This window comes from Callithrix jacchus, chromosome 15 (genome assembly GCF_049354715.1).
Source record: "Callithrix jacchus isolate 240 chromosome 15, calJac240_pri, whole genome shotgun sequence".
Lineage (NCBI taxonomy): Eukaryota > Metazoa > Chordata > Mammalia > Primates > Cebidae > Callithrix > Callithrix jacchus.
In genome coordinates this window covers 34,157,921-34,178,438 of record NC_133516.1, presented here as the reverse complement: position 1 = coordinate 34,178,438, position 20,518 = coordinate 34,157,921, and the positions used below count along the sequence as shown (strand labels likewise).

At 42.6% G+C, this 20,518-nt stretch overlaps 1 protein-coding gene and 1 non-coding gene across 4 annotated transcripts in view; one reads left to right on the top strand and one right to left on the bottom strand.

Moving 5' to 3' along the window:
* Nucleotides 1-20,518, bottom strand: part of RAD54L2 (RAD54 like 2) — a 117,795-nt gene that overhangs the window by 40,446 nt on the left and 56,831 nt on the right. The window lies entirely within an intron of this gene.
* LOC118148197 (U6atac minor spliceosomal RNA) lies at nucleotides 5,005-5,127 on the top strand. The gene has a single exon (XR_004734973.2). It is a non-coding gene; the product is annotated as a U6atac minor spliceosomal RNA (small nuclear RNA).

The window sequence follows — 20,518 nt, the reverse complement described above, 5'->3', positions numbered from 1 at the left end:
AAATATTGAAGTTTATGGATACCCCAATTACACTGATTTGATCTTTAAAAATTACATGAATGCGGCCGGGTGTGGTGGCTCATGCCTGTAATCCAAGCATTTTGAAGGCCAAGGCGGGCGGATCACCTGAGGTTAGGAGTTCAAGACCAGCCTGACCAACATGGTGAAACCCCATCTTTAAAAAAAAAGTTAAAAAAAATACATAAATGTATTAAATTATCAGGTGTAATTATCAGGTGTGCCTCCCAAATATGTACATCTATTACGCATCAGTAAAAAAGCTTTCTTTAAAAAAGAAAGAAAGAATTAGAGAAAGAACAGGAAATTAACCCCCAAAATAGTAATAGGAAGAAAACAAAAAGCAGATTAATAAAATAGAAAAATGAAAAATAATGTTAAGAACAAAAACATTATAATATTCTTTAGAAAACAGACATAAGTCTAAAAAAAGAACAAAACCAAAACCAAAAGTTGACTTTTTTGAAAAAACAAGCACAAATGCTGCGTCCTCAGAAGACTCCTGACCATTCTAGCTGAAATAGGCCCTTCCTCCCTACTGCTGGGGCTTAATCCTTATTGTCTACATGGTTCTTACCAAGAGCTTATCAATTTTAGTAATTTGATCAAACACTTGTCATCTGTCTACCCTTCTAGAATGTAGCTCCTTGAGGGCAGGGATTATGCCCATCTCATTCACCACTGTATCTCTAATGCCTGACAAAAATGCCTGTCACAAACAAAAAATAATAATAATAAATGCCTGTCACGGCCAGGCATGGTGGCTCACGCCTGTAATCCCAACACTTTGGGAGGCCGAGGAGAGTGGATCATGAGGTCAGGAGTTCAAGACCAGCCTGCCAAGATGGTGAAATCCCGTCTCTATTAAAAATAGAAAAATTAGCTAGGCATGGTGGCTGGCACCTGTAATCCCAGCTTCTCAGGAGGCTGAGGCACAGAATTGCTTGAAAGTGGGAGGCAGAGGTTGCAGTGAGTTGAGATCATGCCACTGCATCTCAAAAAAGAAATAAGGTTTTCACGTAACAGACATTCAATAAATAATTTTAAATGAGCTTAGTTTTAAAAATTTGCCACTAGAGTAAAATATGTATGAATAAAAACATCCACTGATGTTTTTATATATCAGATCTGAGGTATATCAGAGGTATATTAGATCTTATTTAATATGTTTCTTTATCATCCACAATCACATGTTGATATTCTCTGTGGACTACACTTTCCCTAATTCTACATGTAGATATTCTCTGTGGACCACACTTTCCCTAATTCTACATGTAGATATTCTCTGTGGACCACACTTTCCCTAATTCTTCATGTCATACAAAGCCAATATATTTTCCAAGAGGCCTGAATAAATTAAAAACTCGGCTGAGCACAGTGGCTCACACCTGTAATCCCAGCACTTTGGGAGGTCGAGGCAGGTGGATCCCCTGAGGTGAGGAGTTCAAGATCAGCCTGGCCAACATGGTTAAATCCCATATATACTAAAAACACAAAAAATTAGCCAGGCATGTTGGTGGGCACCTGCAATCCCAGCTATTTGGGAGGCTGAGACAAGAAAATCACTTGAACCCAAGTGGCAGAGGTTGCAGTGAGCCAAGATTACGCCATTGCACTCCAGCCTGGACAACAAGAGCAAAACTCCATCTCAAACAATAAAATAAAATAAAAAAAAATTAATCAATTAACTAAAAACTCATGCAAACCAAAATGTGATTCACCTTCAAAGAGTCATGAAACCAATTTGAGAGAAAAAAAAAAATTCCTCATCATAGTTATACCCTGGGAAGAAAAAAATCATCACAGCATTAACATTGAAGACCATTAGGGGATTCTAAATTAAATACATATTTAAAAATGAGATTAGAGGCCAGCCGTCAGTAGCTCCCACCTATAATTCCAGAACTTTGGAAGACCAAGAGAGGAAGATTGCTTGAGCCCAGGAGTTCAAGACCAGCCTAGGTAACATAGTGATACCTTGTCTCTACTAAAATTTAAAAAATTAGCCAGATATGGTGGCACATGCCTATAGTTCCAGCTACCAGAAGGCCAACATAGAAGGTTCACTTAAGCCAAGGAGTTCGAGGTTACAGTGAGCTATAACTGGACCACTGCACTCCAACTTGGGCAAGATCTTGTCTCAAAAAAAAAAAAAAAAAAAGAAAGAAAGAGAGACTGAAATCTGAGAGGAAGGGGACCAAGATCATTCTGACTGCTCAAGAAACAACTTAAGCCAGGTGTGGTGGCTCAAGCCTGTAATCCCAGCACTTTGGGAGGTCGAGGCAGGAGTATTGCTTGAGGTCAGGAGTTCAAGACCAGCCTGAAGAACATAGCAAAAGCCCATATTTACAAAAAAAATTTTTTTAATTGAGAAAACATTTTTATTATTTCTTACTAATACTACATGAAATCTTATTCAAGAGAGAAAATCAGTTGCATCACTGTATTACTATTAATGCAAACCTTTTAAACAGATCCATCCAATCTCAATCAGCTTTGACACACAGGATTTCCATAAATCTTTTATAACCTCTTATAATTTTCCCATTCACTCCCTTTTTCCAACTTTCTATATCCATTTTCCATCTTTTTTATCTTCATCTTTTTTAAATTGCATTTTAGGTTTTGGGGTACATGTGAAGAACATGCAAGATTGTTGCATTGGTACACACATGGCAGTGTGATTTGCTGCCTTCCTCCCCATCACCTATATCTGGCATTTCTCCCCATGCTATCTCTCCCCAACTCCCCACCCCCAGCTGTCCCTCCCCTATTTCCTCCCGACAGACCCCAGTGTGTGATGCTCCCCTCCCTGGGTCCATGTGTTCTCACTGTTCAACACCCACCTATGAGTGAGAACATGCGGCGTTTGATTTTCTGGTCTTGTGTCAGTTTGCTGAGAATGATGGTTTCCAGGTTCATCCATGTCCCTACAAAGGACACGAACTCATCGTGTTTTTATGGCTGCATAGTATTCCATGATGTGTATGTGCCACATTTTCCCCGTCCAGTCTATCATTGATGGGCATTTGGGTTGGTTCCAGGTCTTTGCTATTGTAAACAGTGCTGCAATGAACATTCCCATGCATGTGTCCTTATAGCAGAATGATTTACAATCCTTTGGATATATACCCAGTAACGGAATTGCTGGGTCAAATGGAATTTCTATTTCTAGGTCCTTGAGGAATCACCACACTGTCTTCCACAATGGTTAAACTAATTTACACTCCCATACAAAAAAATTTTTTAAAAAACTAGCTGGGCATGGTGGAGCATGCCTGTAGTCCTAGCTACTTGGGAGGGTGACATGAGAGGATTTTTTCTTTCTAGAGACAAAAAAAGAAACAAACAAAACATGAAGAAATGGCCTTCCCACTCAGCTCTCACAAGGGATAGGACCAACTACAAACCATTTTTAAAAGATAGCAAGTCTACACAGGGTTTCTCAACCTCAGCACTACTAACATTTGGGATTAGATAATGCTGTGATGGGAGAAGCTATCTTGTGTGCTGTAGGATGTTTAGCAGCAGCCCTGACCTCTATCCACTGGAATCCACTAGATTCCAGTAGCACTAACCTGATTGTGACAACCAAAAATATCCTTAGACTGTCAAATGTCCCCTTGAGGGCAAAAATCACTCTCAGTTGCAAATCACCGCTTTAACAGAATTAAGGCTAAAAAAAATAGTAACGAAACAATCATTCTTAAACACAACTACATGCCTGTTTAACCATCTTAAATTCTATTCCTGTACTGAAGTCAGAATTAATTTTGACTCTGTTTAGCATCATAATGATTTTTGGCCACTGCTGCAATCATAGGCACGAATTACCATGTTCTCAGCAAACCAGCCACAAAGTGGGAATTTCTCAGCTACAGGTAAAAGAAGAAAGACTAAGTCTGATAACTTGAAGAATTCTACTTTAATTTCCAAATAATACAGAGTTATGAAAACATATAGAAGTACATGCCTGGTTCTACTAAAACCTTATCAAGAGTAGTATCAAGAAAAATGTCAAAAAGTCCAAAATTTTAAAATCCAAATTAAAACTGAAGACCATGAAAACTATATTCCCACCTTTAAAGTAAGCCTCTTCTATGTCCTCTTACTTTTTCACTCATGAAATAAATGACTATGAAACAATGAAAAAGATTGCTTAAACTAACTACAATAAAATTACAGGTTTTTTTTTTTTACAACAAAGAATATCATGAACAAAGTTAAAAGATAAGCCACAAACTAGCTGTTACTAACATTGTAAGTAACAAAGGGTTAGTATATCTAGAATACAACAAAGAATACTTACAAACATGTAAAACACTGTTTTCTATCTCACATATCCAAACCTAACATCATTGCTTCAGAAATTTGAGCTGATTTTTTTTTTCTTTTTGGTTTTGTTTTGAGACAGAGTCTTGCTTCGTCACCCAGGCTGGAGTGCAGTGGTGCAATCTCAGCTCACTGCAACCTCTGTCTCCTGGGTTCAAGCGATTATCCTGTGTCAGCCTCCCAAGTAGCTGAGATTATAGGCATCCACCATGCCCAGCTAATTTTTGTGTTTTTAGTAGAGATGGGGTTTCACCATGTCGGCCATGCTTGTCTCAAGCTTCTGACCTCAGGTGATCCACCCGCCTCGGTCTCCCAAACTGCTGGGATTACAGGCATGATACACCTTGCCTGGCCTTGAGCTGATTCTTAAAAGTACTCGCCACTTTCTCCAATCACTCAACTTCATTATTCCATCAGCTATGAGAAAATATCTACTAATTTTATCTCTCTTTAACCAAAATCCTTACATCAAACATATATCCTAAATCACATATTTAGTTTATTTCCCCCATTCCTTCCATCTCCCAGAATTCCAGAAGCAATCTTATACATAGCCATCACCACAAACTAGGGAAAGTAAACTCTACTGCCCAGGGATCAGAGAACATAGAGAGAGCTAGGTACTACTGGAAAATGGCTGCAGCTCATACAAGAGTGTTGTATGAAAGGATAGGTTAACACTCCCCTTGACAAGGATGAAAGAGGCCCTCTGCCTGACAATACACATACAGTTTAAGGCATAGCCATCTACTTTGAGGCATCCAACTATAGTGTTTTTTTGTTTGTTTGTTTTCAGATAGAGTCTTGCTCTGTTGCCCAGGTTGGAGTGCAATGTTCCAGTTTCAGCTCACTGCAACCTCTGCCTCCTGGGTTCAAGCGATTCTCCTGCCTCAGCCTCCTGAGAAGTTGGGACTACAAGCACACATCACCACGCCCAGCTAATTTTTGCATTTTTAGTTTCACCATGTGGGCCAGGATGGTCTCGATCTCTTGAATTCATGATCTGCCTGCCTGATTGATCACACCTGGTCTCCAACCATAGTTTTTATAACTAAAAGAATATAATTGGGCCAGGCACAGTGGCTCACACCTGTAAACCCAGCACTTTGGGAGGCCGAGGCGGGCAGATCACCTGAGATTAGGAGTTCAAGACCAGCCTGACCAACATGGAGAAACCCCATCTCCATTAAAAATCCAAAATTATGTACTCACAAAAATTAAAAAAAAAAAAAAAAGGCAACAGGCAATCCTTGGCCCGTTGACCCATCTGAACCCTTCCTTCCGGTACTGCCAAAGGACTCAAGTGACATAGGTTGACCATTCAAGAACTCCTCTTACAATTTTGCCTCCAAGGGTCTCTCATCTCTCTAAGAAAAAAAAAAAAATCTATTAAAGGAATGGGCTATGTATCTGAATGGGAGAACAGAGGTGATAAAACATGTTCTTGCTTACTTCCCAAAGTATGAGTGACTAAAACATGGGAAAAAAAAAACAGAATTAAAGACTTAAGCATGGGCCAGGCATGGTGGCTCACGCCTATAATCCCAGCACTTTGGGAGGCCGAGGTGGGTGGATCATGAGGTCAGCAGTTCAAGACCAGCCTGGCCAAAATAGTAAAACCCTGTGTCTACTAAAAATACAAAAATTAGCCAGGTGTTGTAGCAGGCGTCTATAATCCCAGCTACTTGGGAAGCTGAGGCAGGAGAATCGCTTGAACCTGGGAGGCAGAGGTTGCAGTGAGCTGAGATCGCAGCACTGCGCACCAGCCTGGCGACAGAACAAAACTCCAACTCAAAAAAAAAAAAAAAAAAAGACTTAAGCATATTATTCTTGGAAACTTCAGAATCACTAACAGGCCAGTGATTCCTCTACCTCCCATTATGCACTAGAAGGAGTAAAATGGTTCCAGACGCTGCAGTTGCCTAATGTGTTGGATCTAGAACTGGTATAAGGGTCATTTCAATCGGTGCTGGGCTTCCTTCCCTTCTTAGAGGCTCTACTTGACAGTCTCTCTCAAGGAGATCCAGAAAGCTCTCTCTTAACATCTCCAGAGAGCCAGAGAGCTAAGAGTTGGAAAAGCAAAAGGAATCTTTTTTTTTTTTTAATAGAGATGGGGTTTTACCATGTTGGCCAGGCTAGTCTTGAATTCCTGACCTCAGGTGATCCAGCTGCCTCAGCCTCCCAAAGTGCTGGGATTACAAGCGTGAACTACCAGATCTTTATATCCCAAAAGGGAATAGTATTTAGGAAGAGTCATTCTTTTTTTTTGAGATGGAGTCTTGCTTTTGTTGCCCAGGCTGGAGTGCAGTGGTTCAATCTTGGCTAACTGCAACCTCCACCTCCCAGGTTCAAGTGTTTCTCCTGCCTCAGCCTCCTGAGTAGCTGGGATTATAGGCACCTGCCACCATGCCCTGCTAATTTTCATATTTTTAGTAGAGATGGGGTTTCACCATGTTGGCTGGGCTGATTTCAAACTCCTGACCTCAAGTGATCCGCCTACCTCAGACTCCTAAAGTGCTGGGATTACAGGCATGAGCCACCATGCCCAGCCCCAAAGATTCATTCTTTAATAATGAATGAGATATAGTAATAATAATGAGAACAAGTCTCTTGATAGCCTTGGGGGATTATGATCCTTCCCTATGGGCTCAGACAGATAAAGCTTCATGTTATAGTGCAGAATCACCATTCTCCCTCCCCAAAATCCATTTTAAATGGTGACGGAGGTATGGAATAGTATACAAATCTCTCCATAACATACAAACTCCTCTAAGCCCCCATGTAGAGGTGGCCATGTCAAGTGAGAAGAAACTAGGAGAGAAAACTACTGTTCCTTTTAAGAAGGAATAGGCAAAAAGGACAACAATAGCTCATTCTGCTTCTTTTATTTGAGAAAGGGCTTGGGTATATACAAACTAAAGCAATAATCATCTCGAATTTGTTACTATTATGTCTGTTACCCTAAGAGAGAAAAAGACAATAAAATTGATCCTACCAACAAACAAAAGCATGCTAGTAAACTGTGGTGTTGAACTCAGTTTACTATTCTATTCTACTGGTAAACACTTTGAACCACACACACACGCGCGCGCACACACACACACACACACACACAGAGAATGATTTGGTAGTTGAGAAAAAAGGACTGAACAAAGACGGGTTTCACAAGCAGAGCATCGGATGTCACAGCAGACATCATGCTGGGAAAGCACAAGAGGCAAGGAAGAATCAAGAAACCTTTACAAAATCCCAAATTAAAGAATATTACGGCCAGCCAGGCATGGTGGCTCACGCCCATATTCCCTGAACTTTGGGAGGCTGAGGTGGGCGGATCACAGGGTCAGGAGTTTGAGACTAGTCTGGTCAACACAATAAAATCCTATCTCTACTAAAAATACAAAAAACTTAGCCAGGTGTGGTGGTGTGGGCCTGTAATCCCAGCTACCCCAGAGGCTGAGGCAGGAGAATCATGTGAATCCAGGAGGCAGAGGTTGCAGTGAGCTGAGATCATACTATTGTACTCCAGCCTGGATGATAGTACTCCAGCCTCTGTCTCAGGAAAAAAAAAAAAAAAAAAAAAAAAAAAAGCCGGGCACAGTGGCTCACGCCTGTAATCCCAGCACTTTGGGAGGCTGAGGCGGGTGGATCACAAGGTCAAGAGATCGAGACCATCCTGGCCAACATGGTGAAACCCTGTCTCTACTAAATACAAAAAAAATTAGCCTGGCATGGTAGCACATGCCTGTAACCCCAGCTATCTGGGAGGCTGAGGCAGGAGAATCGTTTGAACCTTGGAGGTGGAGGTTGTAAAGCTGAGATTGTGCCACTGCACTCCAGCATGTGTGACAAAGCTAGACTCTGTCTCAAAAAAAAATTTTTTTTAATAATAATAAATAAAACAATAGACCAGGTGCGACGGCTCATGCCAGTAATCCCAGCACTTTGGGAGGCTGAGGTAGAAGCATCACATGAGGTCAGGAGTTTGAGACCAGCCTGGCCAACATGATGAAACCCCATCTCCACTAAAAATACAAAAATTAGCCAGGTGTGATGGCAGGCACCTGTAATCCCAGCTACTTGAGAGGGTGAGGCCAGAGAATAGTGAACCCGGGAGGTGGAGGTTGCAGTGAGCCAAGACTGCACCATTGCGCTCCAGACTGGGCCACACAGCAAGACTCCATCTCAAAATAAATAAATACAGGCCGGGCGCGGTGGCTCAAGCCTGTAATCCCAGCACTTTGGGAGGCTGAGGTGGGTGGATTACGAGGTCAAGAAATTGAGACCATCCCGGTCGACAAGGTGAAACCCCGTCTCTACTTAAAAAAAAAATACAAAAAAATTAGCTGGGCATAGTGCCTGTAATCCCAGCTACTCCGGAGGCTGAGCAGGAGAATTGCCTGAACACAGGTGGCGGAGGTTGCGGTGAGCCAAGATCGCACCATTGCACTCCAGCCTGGGTAATAAGAAAGAAACTCCATCTCAAAAATAAATAAATAAATAAAACAAATACATACATACATACAGGCCAGACACGGTGACACATGCCTGTAATTCCAGCACTCTGGGAGGCCGAAGCAGGCAGATCATGAGGTCAAGAGATCGAGACAATTCTGACCAGCATGGTGAAACCCCATCGCTACTAAAAATACAAAAATTAGCTAGGCATGGTGGCGTGTGCCTCCAGTCCCAGCTACTTGGAAGGCTTGACACAGGAGAATCGCTTGAACGTGGGAGGCAGAGGTTGCAGAGAGCCAAGATTTCACCACTGCACTCTAGCCTGGCAACAGGTGACAGAGTGAGCGAGACTCCATCTCAAAATAAATAAATACATACATACATACATACAAAATAAACCAAACTTTTTCCATAGGGTCATAGAAAATTCTAAGAAAATATGTATCTATCTGGGACCACGCTGTAATGTTGCTTCTTGATGGGTGAAAAGAAAGGAACAATGAGGCCAGGTGTGGTGGCTCAGGCCTGTAATCCTAGTGCTTTGGGAGGCCAAGGCAGGCAGATCACCTGAGATCGGGAGTTTGAGACCAGCCTGACCAACATGGAGAAACCCTGTCTCTACTAAACATACAAACTTAGCCAGACAAGGTGGCGCATGCCTGTAATCCAAGCTACTCGGGAGGCTGAGGCAGGAGAATTGCTTGAACCCGGGACAGGGAGGATGCAGTGAGCCAAGATTGCGTGTTACACTTCAGCCTGGGCAACAAGAACAAAACTCTGTCTCAAAAAAAAAAAAAAGGAACAATTTAAAAAGTTGCTAAAACATAGTACAAAGTCTCTAAGCCAGAAGAGCATTCGGCAGTGGCTCTCCCAAGGCCCTACATTCCACAATGTCACCATCAAGGAAAAAAATATCTCATCCTTGTCTTTTCTCTTCTCATGTCCATCACGGACTCTGTACCTAAAGAGTTTACCTTAAAAAAAAAAAAAAAAAAAAAAAAAGAGTATACCTAAGTATCCCAGGCCACTCCTCTCCATATCATTGCTACTATCTGGTCTGGATTCCTACACCAACCTCCACAGAGTCTCCCTGCCTCCTAACTTGCTTCCTCTCCAACCCACAATGCAGAAAGCGTAAGCGGGTGGGTGAAGTGTAAGCGTAAGTGGGTGAAAGCGTAAGCGTAAGTGGGTGAAGTATGTCAGTCTTCACCCACTCAGGATCTTTTAAGACACTAAACCTATCCCTTTTGTGCTTAGGATAAAATCTAAAATGCTTAAGGACTCTTTTGATTGCTCACCTCTAGCCCTCTCTCTCACCACCAACTACCTACCTCCAACCACTTCCACCCACACAGCTTCTGCTCCATGATTTCCAGCCTCAAAAATCACAGTGCTCTCACTGGTCTCTGGGCCCTTGCTGATGCTGTGTCCTTCTTTCCCCACCTCTTTATCCAACAGTTAGATTCGAATGACTTAATTCATGTTCTCATGTTTCAGTTTAATGGTTATTCCTCCAGAAAGCCTTCTCTAGGTTCCTTCCTCTTTATTCATGTTTGCCCAACATTGCCACACTGTAGTGCCTATCAGTAAAACTGAAGAGAGAAAGTCAATAGTTGCTGCTGTCTCTAATTATAAATTACTGTTTGAGAAACTAGATGTATTTAAAACACATAAAATTCAGGCTGGGCACAGTGACTCATGCCTGTAATCCGAGAACTTTGGGAGGTCGAGGTGGGTGGATCACCTGAGGTCAGGAGCTTAAGACTAGCCTGACCAACATTGTGAAATCTCATCTCTACTAACACTACAAAATTAGCTGGGTGTGGTGGCAGGCGCCTGTAATCCCAGGTACTCAGGAGGCTGAGGCAGGAGAATCCCTGGAACATGGGAGGCAGAGGCTGCACTGATGCAAGATCATGCTACTGCACTCCAGCCTGGGCAATAAGAGCAAAACTCCATCTCAAAAAAAAACAAAAATCAAATTAAAGCAAATATAAATTCAAAGCAAATACATCCGTTTCTGCATTCTAAATTGTATCAAAAGCCTCTGCAAGGCCAGGCGCAGTGGCTCATGCCTGTAATCTCAGCACTTTGGGAGGTTGAGGCAGGTGGATCACTTGAGGTCAGAAGTTTGAGACCAGCCTGGCCAACATGGTGTAACCCCATCTCTACTAAAAATACAAAAATTAGCTGGGCTTGGTGGTGGTGCCTGTAATCTCAGCTACTGAGGCAGGAGAATCACTTGAACCTGGGAGGCAGAGGTTGTAGTGGGTAGAGATTGTGCCTCTGCACTCCAGCCTGGGCAACACAGCAAGACTCAGTCTCCAAAAAAAAAAAAAATTAGCCAGGCATGGTGGCTCACGCCTGTAATCCCAGCTACTCAGGAGGCTGAGGCAGGAAAATCACTTTAACCTGGGAGGTGGAGGTTGCAATGAGCCAAGATCATGCCACTGCACTCCAGCCTGGGCAGTGATACTCCACTTCAAAAAGAAAAAGGAAAACCACTGGAAGACTTCAGAAGATAACAATTCAAAAAATACTTAACCAATTTCCCTTCAGGAGGGTTGGCATAACAACTATTGCCTGTAGTCCCAGTCCCAAGTCTGCGGTGAGCCCTGCTAGAGAGGAACCCCACTGTATCCCCAGTCATGTCCAAGGCCATCCAACAACTACTCCAGTCACTTCTACAGGAGCACAGGGTCCAGCCCATGAACAATGCTTATTATCCTTCTTCAGCTATTTAGTCACATTAGGAACATTAACTAATTCAGTCATCAAACAACCCTATTAAGGAGATCATGCTTCAATTGTTTCCATTTTACAGATGCTGACATTTACCTCACAAAGCCCTAAGGAGTAAAGATAGGATTTGATTCCAGGTGGTCAATTTGTCTACATAGTCCATGCTCTAAGCCACCACACTGCACTATCTCCCCTCTATTCATATTTCCCTGAAAGCTATGTGGGAACAAAATAGAGAGTTCAGATCCACACATGGACTACACCTTGGTTTACAAAGGGTACAACAAAAATGCAATGCGAGTGCTGGATCAATTAGATAACCAAATGGGGGCAAAGGAAGATGAACCTCGATCCCTATCTCATATCATAAAAATCAATTCTAGATGGATTACAAACCTAAACGATAAATTCCAAAACCAAACTCCTATCTGCTCCCCATCTGTACCTCCCCAACAATCTTTCCAAGCTCAGAAAATGGCATCTTCCAGCTTATCAGTCCAAATACCATGGAATTCATCCTTCATTTCTCTCATACAATCTATATCCATTTGACCAACAAATCCTATCATCTCTACCTTCAAAACATATCCAGAATCCAACTACTTTCACCACCTCCACCAAGCTATCATCACCACCTGCTTAGATTTCTGCAACATCTTCCTAGCTGGTCTCCCTGCTTTATCCCTTATCCTATACAGGCAGTAATCTCTATATCAGCCAGAATAATCTTTTAAAAGTCAGATTATGTCACTCCTCTCTGCCCAAACTCTCCAATAGCTCTTGCTATTCCACTTGCCTACAATATCTTTTCCCTAGACAACCACCTGGCTAGTCCACTTACTTCCCTCAGATGTAGTGGCTCATGCCTATAATTTGGAAGGCTGAGGTGGCTTAAGGCCAGGAGTTTAAGACTAGCCTGGGCAACAAAGCAAGATCCCACCTCTACCCAAAAAATTATTTAAGTATTATTTATATACTTATTTATTTTTTGGGCAGTCTTCCAAGCCAGGGTAGACTCAGAGACTCCCTATTATTTATTTATTTTGAGGCAGAGTCTCGCTCTGTCGCCCAAGCAGGAGTACAATGGCACAATCTTGGCTTACTGCAACCTCTGCTCCCAAGTTCAAGTGATTTTCCTGCCTCAGCCTCTCGAGTAGCTGGAATTACAGATGCCTACCACCACTAGCGGCTAATTTTTTTAGTAGAGATGGGGTTTCACCTTGTTGGCCAGGCTGATCTCAAACTCCTGACTTCAAGTGATCCACCTGCCTCGGCCTCCCAGACTGTCGGGATTACAGGTGTGAGTGAGCCACTGGGCCCAGCCTATTTATTTTTTGAGACAAAGTCTCACTTTGTCAGTCAGGCTGGAGTACAGTGGCACAAAGATGACTCACTGCAGCCTCAACCTCCTAAGTCAAGTGATCCTTCCACTTCAGCCTCCTAAGCAACTAGGACTATAAGTACTTGACACCATGCCTGGCTCTTTTTTGATAGTAGTAGTACTAGTAATGAGGTCTCACTATGTTGCCTAGACTGGTCTCAAACTCCTGCCCTCAAGCAATCCTCCTGCCTCAGTGTCCCAAAGTGCTTGGATTACAGGCATAAGCCACTAGGCCCAGCCTCTCTACTAAAAATTTTTTTAAATTAGCTATAGTGGTGGTATGCACCTGTAGTCCTAGGCACTTGGAAGCTAAGTACTTGGTACTTGGAAGCTAAAGCAGATGGGCTCCTTTGAGCCCAGGAGTTCAAGGCTGCAGTGAGCTCTGTCTCAAAAAAAAAAAAAAAAGCACCACCACAGACATTATCAAGTCTCCCTTTCTTCATAACACTTACGCCTTCTAGCATATTGTTTATATACTTGTTTACCATCTATCTCTATCCACTAAAATAAAAATCCCATGAGGAGAGGCATTTTTGTTCCCCATTCCCAATGCCCATGTCAATGTGTGGCAAAGAGTAGGTGCTCAATAATTACTACTGAATGACTGAATGAATGTATCTCTTTCCTCTGATGGTCTCACACACTGTTACTACTTTCCTAATGCCCCCTGGTCTGTGAGACACGCCATTTCTCTTTTCGCTCTGTTGCCCAAACTGGAGTGCAGTGGTGTCACCTCGGGTCACTGCAACCTCAGCCTCCCGGGTTCAAGTGATTCTCCTGCCTCAGCCACTTGTGTAGCTGAGATTACAGGTGCACACCACCACACCCAGCTAATTTTTGTATTTTTTTTAGTAGAAATGGGGTTTCACCATGTTGGCCAGGCTGGTCTCGAACTCCTGACCTGGTGATTCGCCCAACTCAACCTCCCAAAATGCTGGGATTATAGGAGTGAGCCACCACAGCTGGCCGAGACATGTCATTGTTTTAGGCAGTGATACATGGCTTTTTAAACAACTATGACCCCAAGCAGACTCTTAACTACCAGGTACCTACCTAACAAGAACTTAATTTAAACTAACACATTTGACAAAGTCAGTTCTGATAGTCCAATACATCATGGTGATCTGTGGGCTGGAGAGTAGTCACGTACATTCACAGACAGATGAATAACCTTATTCACTGAATGATAATGGTTCATCTAAAGAGAGATCTCTAGCAAAGTGCCACTAACATCTATTCTCAGTTTCATCCTATTCCATTTTTTTCCCCATGATGTAGTCAGTCGTGTGACAGAATCCATTATCTAAGCATAACGAAAGCACATGCCCCACAAAGATTTGTACATGAATGTTCATAGTGGTTTTATTTGTAATAGAAAACAAAGAAAAAAAAAAAAACTCCTGGCCAAAAAAAGAAAAAAGAAAACAAGGCTAGGTGCAGTGGCTCACACCTGGAATCCCAGAACTTTGGGATGCCAAGAAGGGAGGATCACTTGAGGTCAGGAGTTCAAGACCAGCCTGGCCAACATAGTAAAACTCCATCTCTATTAAAAATACAAAAGATTGGCCGGGCGCGGTGGCTCACGCCTGTAATCCCAGCACTTTGGGAGGACGAGGTGGGTGAATCACGAGGTCCAAAAATCGAGACCATCCTGGTCAACACGGTGAAACCCCGTCTCTAATAAAAATACAAAAAATTAGCTGGGCATGGTGGCGCGTGCCTGTAATCCCAGTTACTCAGGAGGCTGAGGCAGGAAAATTGCCTGAACCCAGGAAGGCGGAGGTTGCGGTGAGCCGAGATTGCGCCACTGCACTCTAGCCTGGGTAACAAGAGCGAAACTCCGTCTCAAAAAAAAAAAATACAAAAGATTAGCCAGGTGTGGTGGCAGGTGCCTATAATCCCAGCTACTCGGGAGGCTGAGGCAGAGGTTGCAGTAAACTGAGATTACACCACTGCACGCCATCCTGGGTGACAGAGCAAGACTGTGTCTCAAAAAAAAAATAAATAAAGAAAGAAATGGATAAACAAATTGGAAATATATATCCATAAAGTGGAATACTACTAAGTAATGAAAGGGGATGACCTATTCAAACATACAAGAATGAATCTCAAAATAATTACACTGCGTGAAAGCCAGAACTCCTGAGAGAAAGAAAAAGAGCAAGAGAATGAGAGAAAGAATAAGAAAAAGTGTGGTATTATGCCTAAAATATCCATGATGTATATATAGCCATATATATATATATAGGTACTCCTCCACAGTTCTTGGCTTTTGACTCCCACAGTATTTGTTACCGTCTTTTGTTATAATGGTACATGTGTTAGGTCTTGGGGCAGACCTCCGGAAATCTCTCTGACCTACTCCTGCCATCCTTTCACCTGCCCCAGGGCAGGACTCTAATATTCCAAGCCCCCTTTCTAATTGTGGGTCATAAGACCATACACTGGGGGAAGTAATACTGATGTGAAGCTTCCATAAAAACCCTAGAGAAGATAGGCAAGGTGTCACGCCTGTAATGCCAGCACTTTGGGAGGCCCAGTCGGGTGCATCACCTGAGGCCAGGGGGTCAAGACCACCTTGGCCAAGATGGTCTTGTACTAAAAACACAAAAATTAGCTGGGTGTGGTGGCATGCGCCTGTAATCCCAGCTACTTGGGAGGCTGAGGCAGATAACTGCTTAAACCCAGGAGGTGGAGGTTGCAGTGAGCCAAGATCATCAGGCCACTGCACTCCAGCCTGGGCAACAGAGCAAGACTCTGTCTCGAAAAAAAAAAAAAAAACAACCCTAGAAGGGATGGCTCACACCTGTAACCCCAACACTTTGGGAGGCCGAGGAGGGTAGATCAACTGAGACCAGGAGGCCAAGACCAGCCTGGCCAACATGGTAAAACCCCATCTCTATCTACTAAAAAATACAAAAATTAGCTGGGCGTGGTGGCGCACACCTGCAATCTCAGCTACTCAGGAGGCTGAGGCAGGAGAACTGGTTAAATCCAGGGGAGAGAGACTACAGTGAGCCAAGATTGCACCACTGCACTGTAGCCTGGATGGCAGGGTGAGACTCTGTTTCAAATAAACAAACAAACAAACAAACAACAACAAACCCTAGAGGACTGGGTTTGGAGAGTTTATGGAGAGCTGAACACGCCGAGGCTTCTGCAGGGTGTCACACAAAGGGAAGGTATAGAAGCTCTGCATCCCTTCCCTCACCCCTTATCCTAGCATCTCCTCATCTGTATCCTTTGTAATATCCTTTATAATAAACCAGTAAACGTGTTTCTCTGAATTCTGTGAGTGGTTCCAGCAAATTAACTGAACCCAAAAAGGGGTTCATGAGAACTCCCAGCACTTTGGGAGGCCAAGGCAGGAGGATCCCTTGAGCCCAGGAGTTCAAGACCAGCCTGAGCAAAATAATGAGACGCCATCACTACAAAAAATTTAAAAATTAGCCAAGTTGGGCACAGTGGCTCATGCCTGTAAAGTCTAATCATGAGGAACAAATCAGGCAAATCCAAATTGAGGAATATTCTAGGGGGAAAAATACTGGGAAATGTTCTAAAGAAAAAATTTTTCAAAAAATATTAATGTCATGAGAGAGGGAAAACATGCTTTTGAATCATTCTGGAATAAGGGTTGGAACACTTATTCTTTAAGGACCAGATGGGCCAGGCGCCTGTAATCTCAGCACTTTGGGAGGCCAGTGGATCACCTGAGGTCAGGAGTTCATGACCAACCTGACCAACATGGTGAAACCCTGTCTCTACTAAATACAAAAAATTAGCCAGGCATGGTGGAGCATGCCTGTAATCCCAGCTACTTGGGAGGCCGAGGCAAGAGAATCACTTGAACCGTGGAGGCAGAGGTCGCAGTGAGCCAAGATTGTGGGATTGTGCCACTGCACTCCAGCCTCCAACTCAAAGCGATACTCCATCTCAACAAGAGCAATACTCCATCTCAAATAAATAAAATAAAATAAAGTCCTGGTGCAGTGGCTCACACCTGTAATCCCAACACTTTGGGAGGCTGAGCCAGGCGGATCACCTGAGGTTGGGAGTTCAAGACCAGCCTGACCAACATGGAGAAACCCCATCTCTACTAAAAATACACAATTAGTTGGGTTTGGTGGCACATGCCTGTAATCCCAGCTACTCAGCAGGCTGAGGCAGGAGAACTGCTTGAATCTGGGAGGTGGAGGTTGCAGTGACCTGAGATCATACCACTGCACTCCAGCCTGGGCAACAAGAGTGAAACTCCATCTCAAAAAAAAAAAAGGATCAGATGGTAAATATTTCAGGCTTTGTAGGCAAACAATCTCTGTCACACTACCTAACTTTGTCACTGCAGCACAAAAGTAGCCACAGGCAATTAAGTAAATGAATGGGTATGGCTGTGTTCTACTAAAATTCTATCAAAACAAGTGACTAGTACATGGGTTATAGTTTGTCAGTCCTTGTTCTAGAGCAAAACAAACTAAAGAGATGTAACAAATATAACAGCTAAGCATAACAGTGATCCCTGACTACATCTTGGGTCAGACACACAAAAAAAGACATTATTGGGACAACTGATAAAAAATTTGAATGTATATGACATAATACAAGGAAATATATTCCCTCGTATACCAATAAAAAATTGAAAAATTTCCTTGATGAAATAATTGTACTATAATTACAAAGAAAAATGCCTTTCTTCTTAGGAAAGACAAGCTGAAATATTTAGGGGTAAAAAGCTTGATGTCTACAATTAACTCTCAAATGGGTCAGAAAAAAAGTATCTCTGAGGGATAGCCTGGGGAGAGGTGCCAAATGTGGGTGAAGGGGAGAAGGAAAGAAAAGCACACTGCCATGTGTGTTCCTACGCAACTGTCTTGCATGCTCTGCTGATGTACTCCAAAACCTAAAATCCAATAAAAAATTAAAAAAAAAAAAAGTATCTCTGTACCTGTACATGTACATGTATGTATGCATATGGGAGAAGGGAGGGATAAAGCACATGTGGTTAATGTCAACTGGTGGTTGTAAATGATGATATAAGTGTTCATTATACTATTCTTGTAATTTTACTGTAATAAGCACATATTACTCATATTCAGCAAGTGATTGTTATACTACAGGCTCAAATCTGTAATCCCAGCACTTGGAGAGGCTGAGGCAGGCAGATCACTTGAGTTCAAGACCAGCCTGTGCAATATAATGAGACTTTATCGCTACAAAAAATGAAAACAAAGTAGTTGGGCATGGTGGCTTGTACCTGTGGTCCCAGCTACTTAGGAAGCCGAGGCAGGAGAATCGCTTGAACCCAGGAGGTGAAGGCTGCAGTGAGCCATGAATGTACCACTGCACTCCAGCCTAAGAGACAGCGTGAGACTCTGTCCCCAAAAAGAGTGGGAGGACAGGGTCAATAAGGAGTTTGGTATTATAAATTTTGAAATACTATCCCAACTCCAGACATATTTTCCAAAGAATGATCTAAGACATTAGAATATCACAGGGTTTATAACATTTATTTGAAGCTATTCTTAAGAAAATCTGGGTTCAAAACAGGAATGCTTAATATGACAGGCCATAATAAATGGTAAAAACTATAATCTCCATGACCTATGCTGCCTTGTGTTGGGCCCTGGGTTTCCACAGGAGGGAGGAAAATATTGGCTAGGATTCCAACTGGATTCCTGAAACTACTCCTCTCAGAGGCAATTCTTTATGAAACAAAAAACTATCTATTCCAATCTTAGCTAAAACTCTGGGGGTTCCCCTATACTTTTACTGCTTCCAGCTACTCAGAAAGCGTGACTTTTCCTGCAGACTGTTGTTATTTTCTGATATGTCCAGAACTCACACTGAGAGTCTCAAATAACACCTGTTAGAACAAATAACACCTGTTAGAACAAGCAAATAAAACCAGGGTTCTGCTAGACAACTAACTCTCTATACTCTAAGCCACAATGGCCTCGAATTTCCTGATTTTTTTCCTTTTCTTCGTGTGTGTGTGTGTGTGTGTGTGTGTACGCATATACATGTATATGTATATATATATATATACGTATATATGTATTTTTTATCTATTTACCTATCTATCTATTTATTTAGAGATGGAGCCTCACTCTGTCACCCAGGCTTGAGTCTGTCTGTCTGTCTGTCTCCCTATCTATCTATATATTTAAGTAGAGATGGAGCCTCACTCTGTCATCTATCTACTTATTTATTTAGAGATGGAGCCTCACTCTGTCACCCAGGCTTGAGTCAGTCAGTCAGTGTGTCTGTCTGTCTGTCTGTCTGTCTACCTATCTATTTATTTAGAGATGGAGCCTCACTCTGTCACCCAGGCAGGTAAGATCTTGGCTCACTGCAACCTCAACCTCCCGGGTTCAAGCAATTCTCCTGCCTCAGCCTCCCAAGTAGATGGGACCACAGGCGTGTATCACCATGTCCAGCTAAATTTTGTATTTTTAGTTGAGATGCAGTTTCACCATGTTGGCCAGGTTGGTCTCAAACTCCTGACCTCAAGTAATCCACCTACCTTGGTCTCCCAAAGTGCTGGGATTACAGGCGTGAGCCACTGCACCCAGCATTTTTTTTTTTTTTTTTTTGAGATAGGGTCTCACTTTGTCACACAGGCTGGAGTACAGTGGTGGGATCACAACTTACTGCAGCCTCAACCTCCTGGATTCAAACAATCCTCCCACCTCAGCCTCCCAAGTAGTTGGGACTACAGTAAAACATCACCACGCCCAGCTAATTTTTTTGTATTTTTTTTAAGAGATGAGGTCTCACTATGTTGCTGAGGCTGGTCCCAAACTCCTGGACTCAAATGATTTGCCTGCCTCATCCTCCAAAAGTGCCGGGGTTACAGGATTACCTAACCTAATTTCCTGGTTTTTAAACAAGCAAATTTATTCTCACGTAAGGCCTTTGCTTAGAACAATTTACCCGATTCTTCAAATTGCAAGCAAAGAGAACAGAAGGGGGTCAGAGAAAAAACAAAAGCAAACTCCCTACAGGAGAATCAGAAGCCCAGGGTTTGAGAAGGAAACCAGCTTTTCTTACCTAGTGGTCCATGATTAAGGGGGTCAGCCTGAGGCCAAAGTTAACAAAAAAACTAGCTTTTTGTGAGGCAAGTTCTAGAAAGGACTAATCATGCCATGTAACTAGCTGCAATTACATGATCCTAGTATCCTGATATGCCATGCAAAATACACAAGAATAAAATGAAGAAAAGAAGATCTATATGTTCTAAAGATATACCCGACAAGTCAGTCTGGTGACCAGACCTTGATTAACTTAAACTAGTGCTTTTCAAACTTTTCCACCCAAGGAGTCCTAAAAAATGCCAAGAGAAAAGTTCTCTTCCCTTTGAAACTCTTGGGGTACCACCCAAAGCACTCAAATCTTACTCCAATGTTTATTTGAAAAAAATCTTCTTTTTTTTTTTTTTTGAGAGAGAGTCTTGCTCTCTCACCCAAGCTGGAGTGCAATGGCATGATCTCAGCTCATTGCAACCTCTGCCTCTCAGGTTCAAGGGACTCTCGTTCTTCAGCCTCCCAAGTAGCTGGGACTACAGGTACCCATCACCACACCCAGCTAATTTTT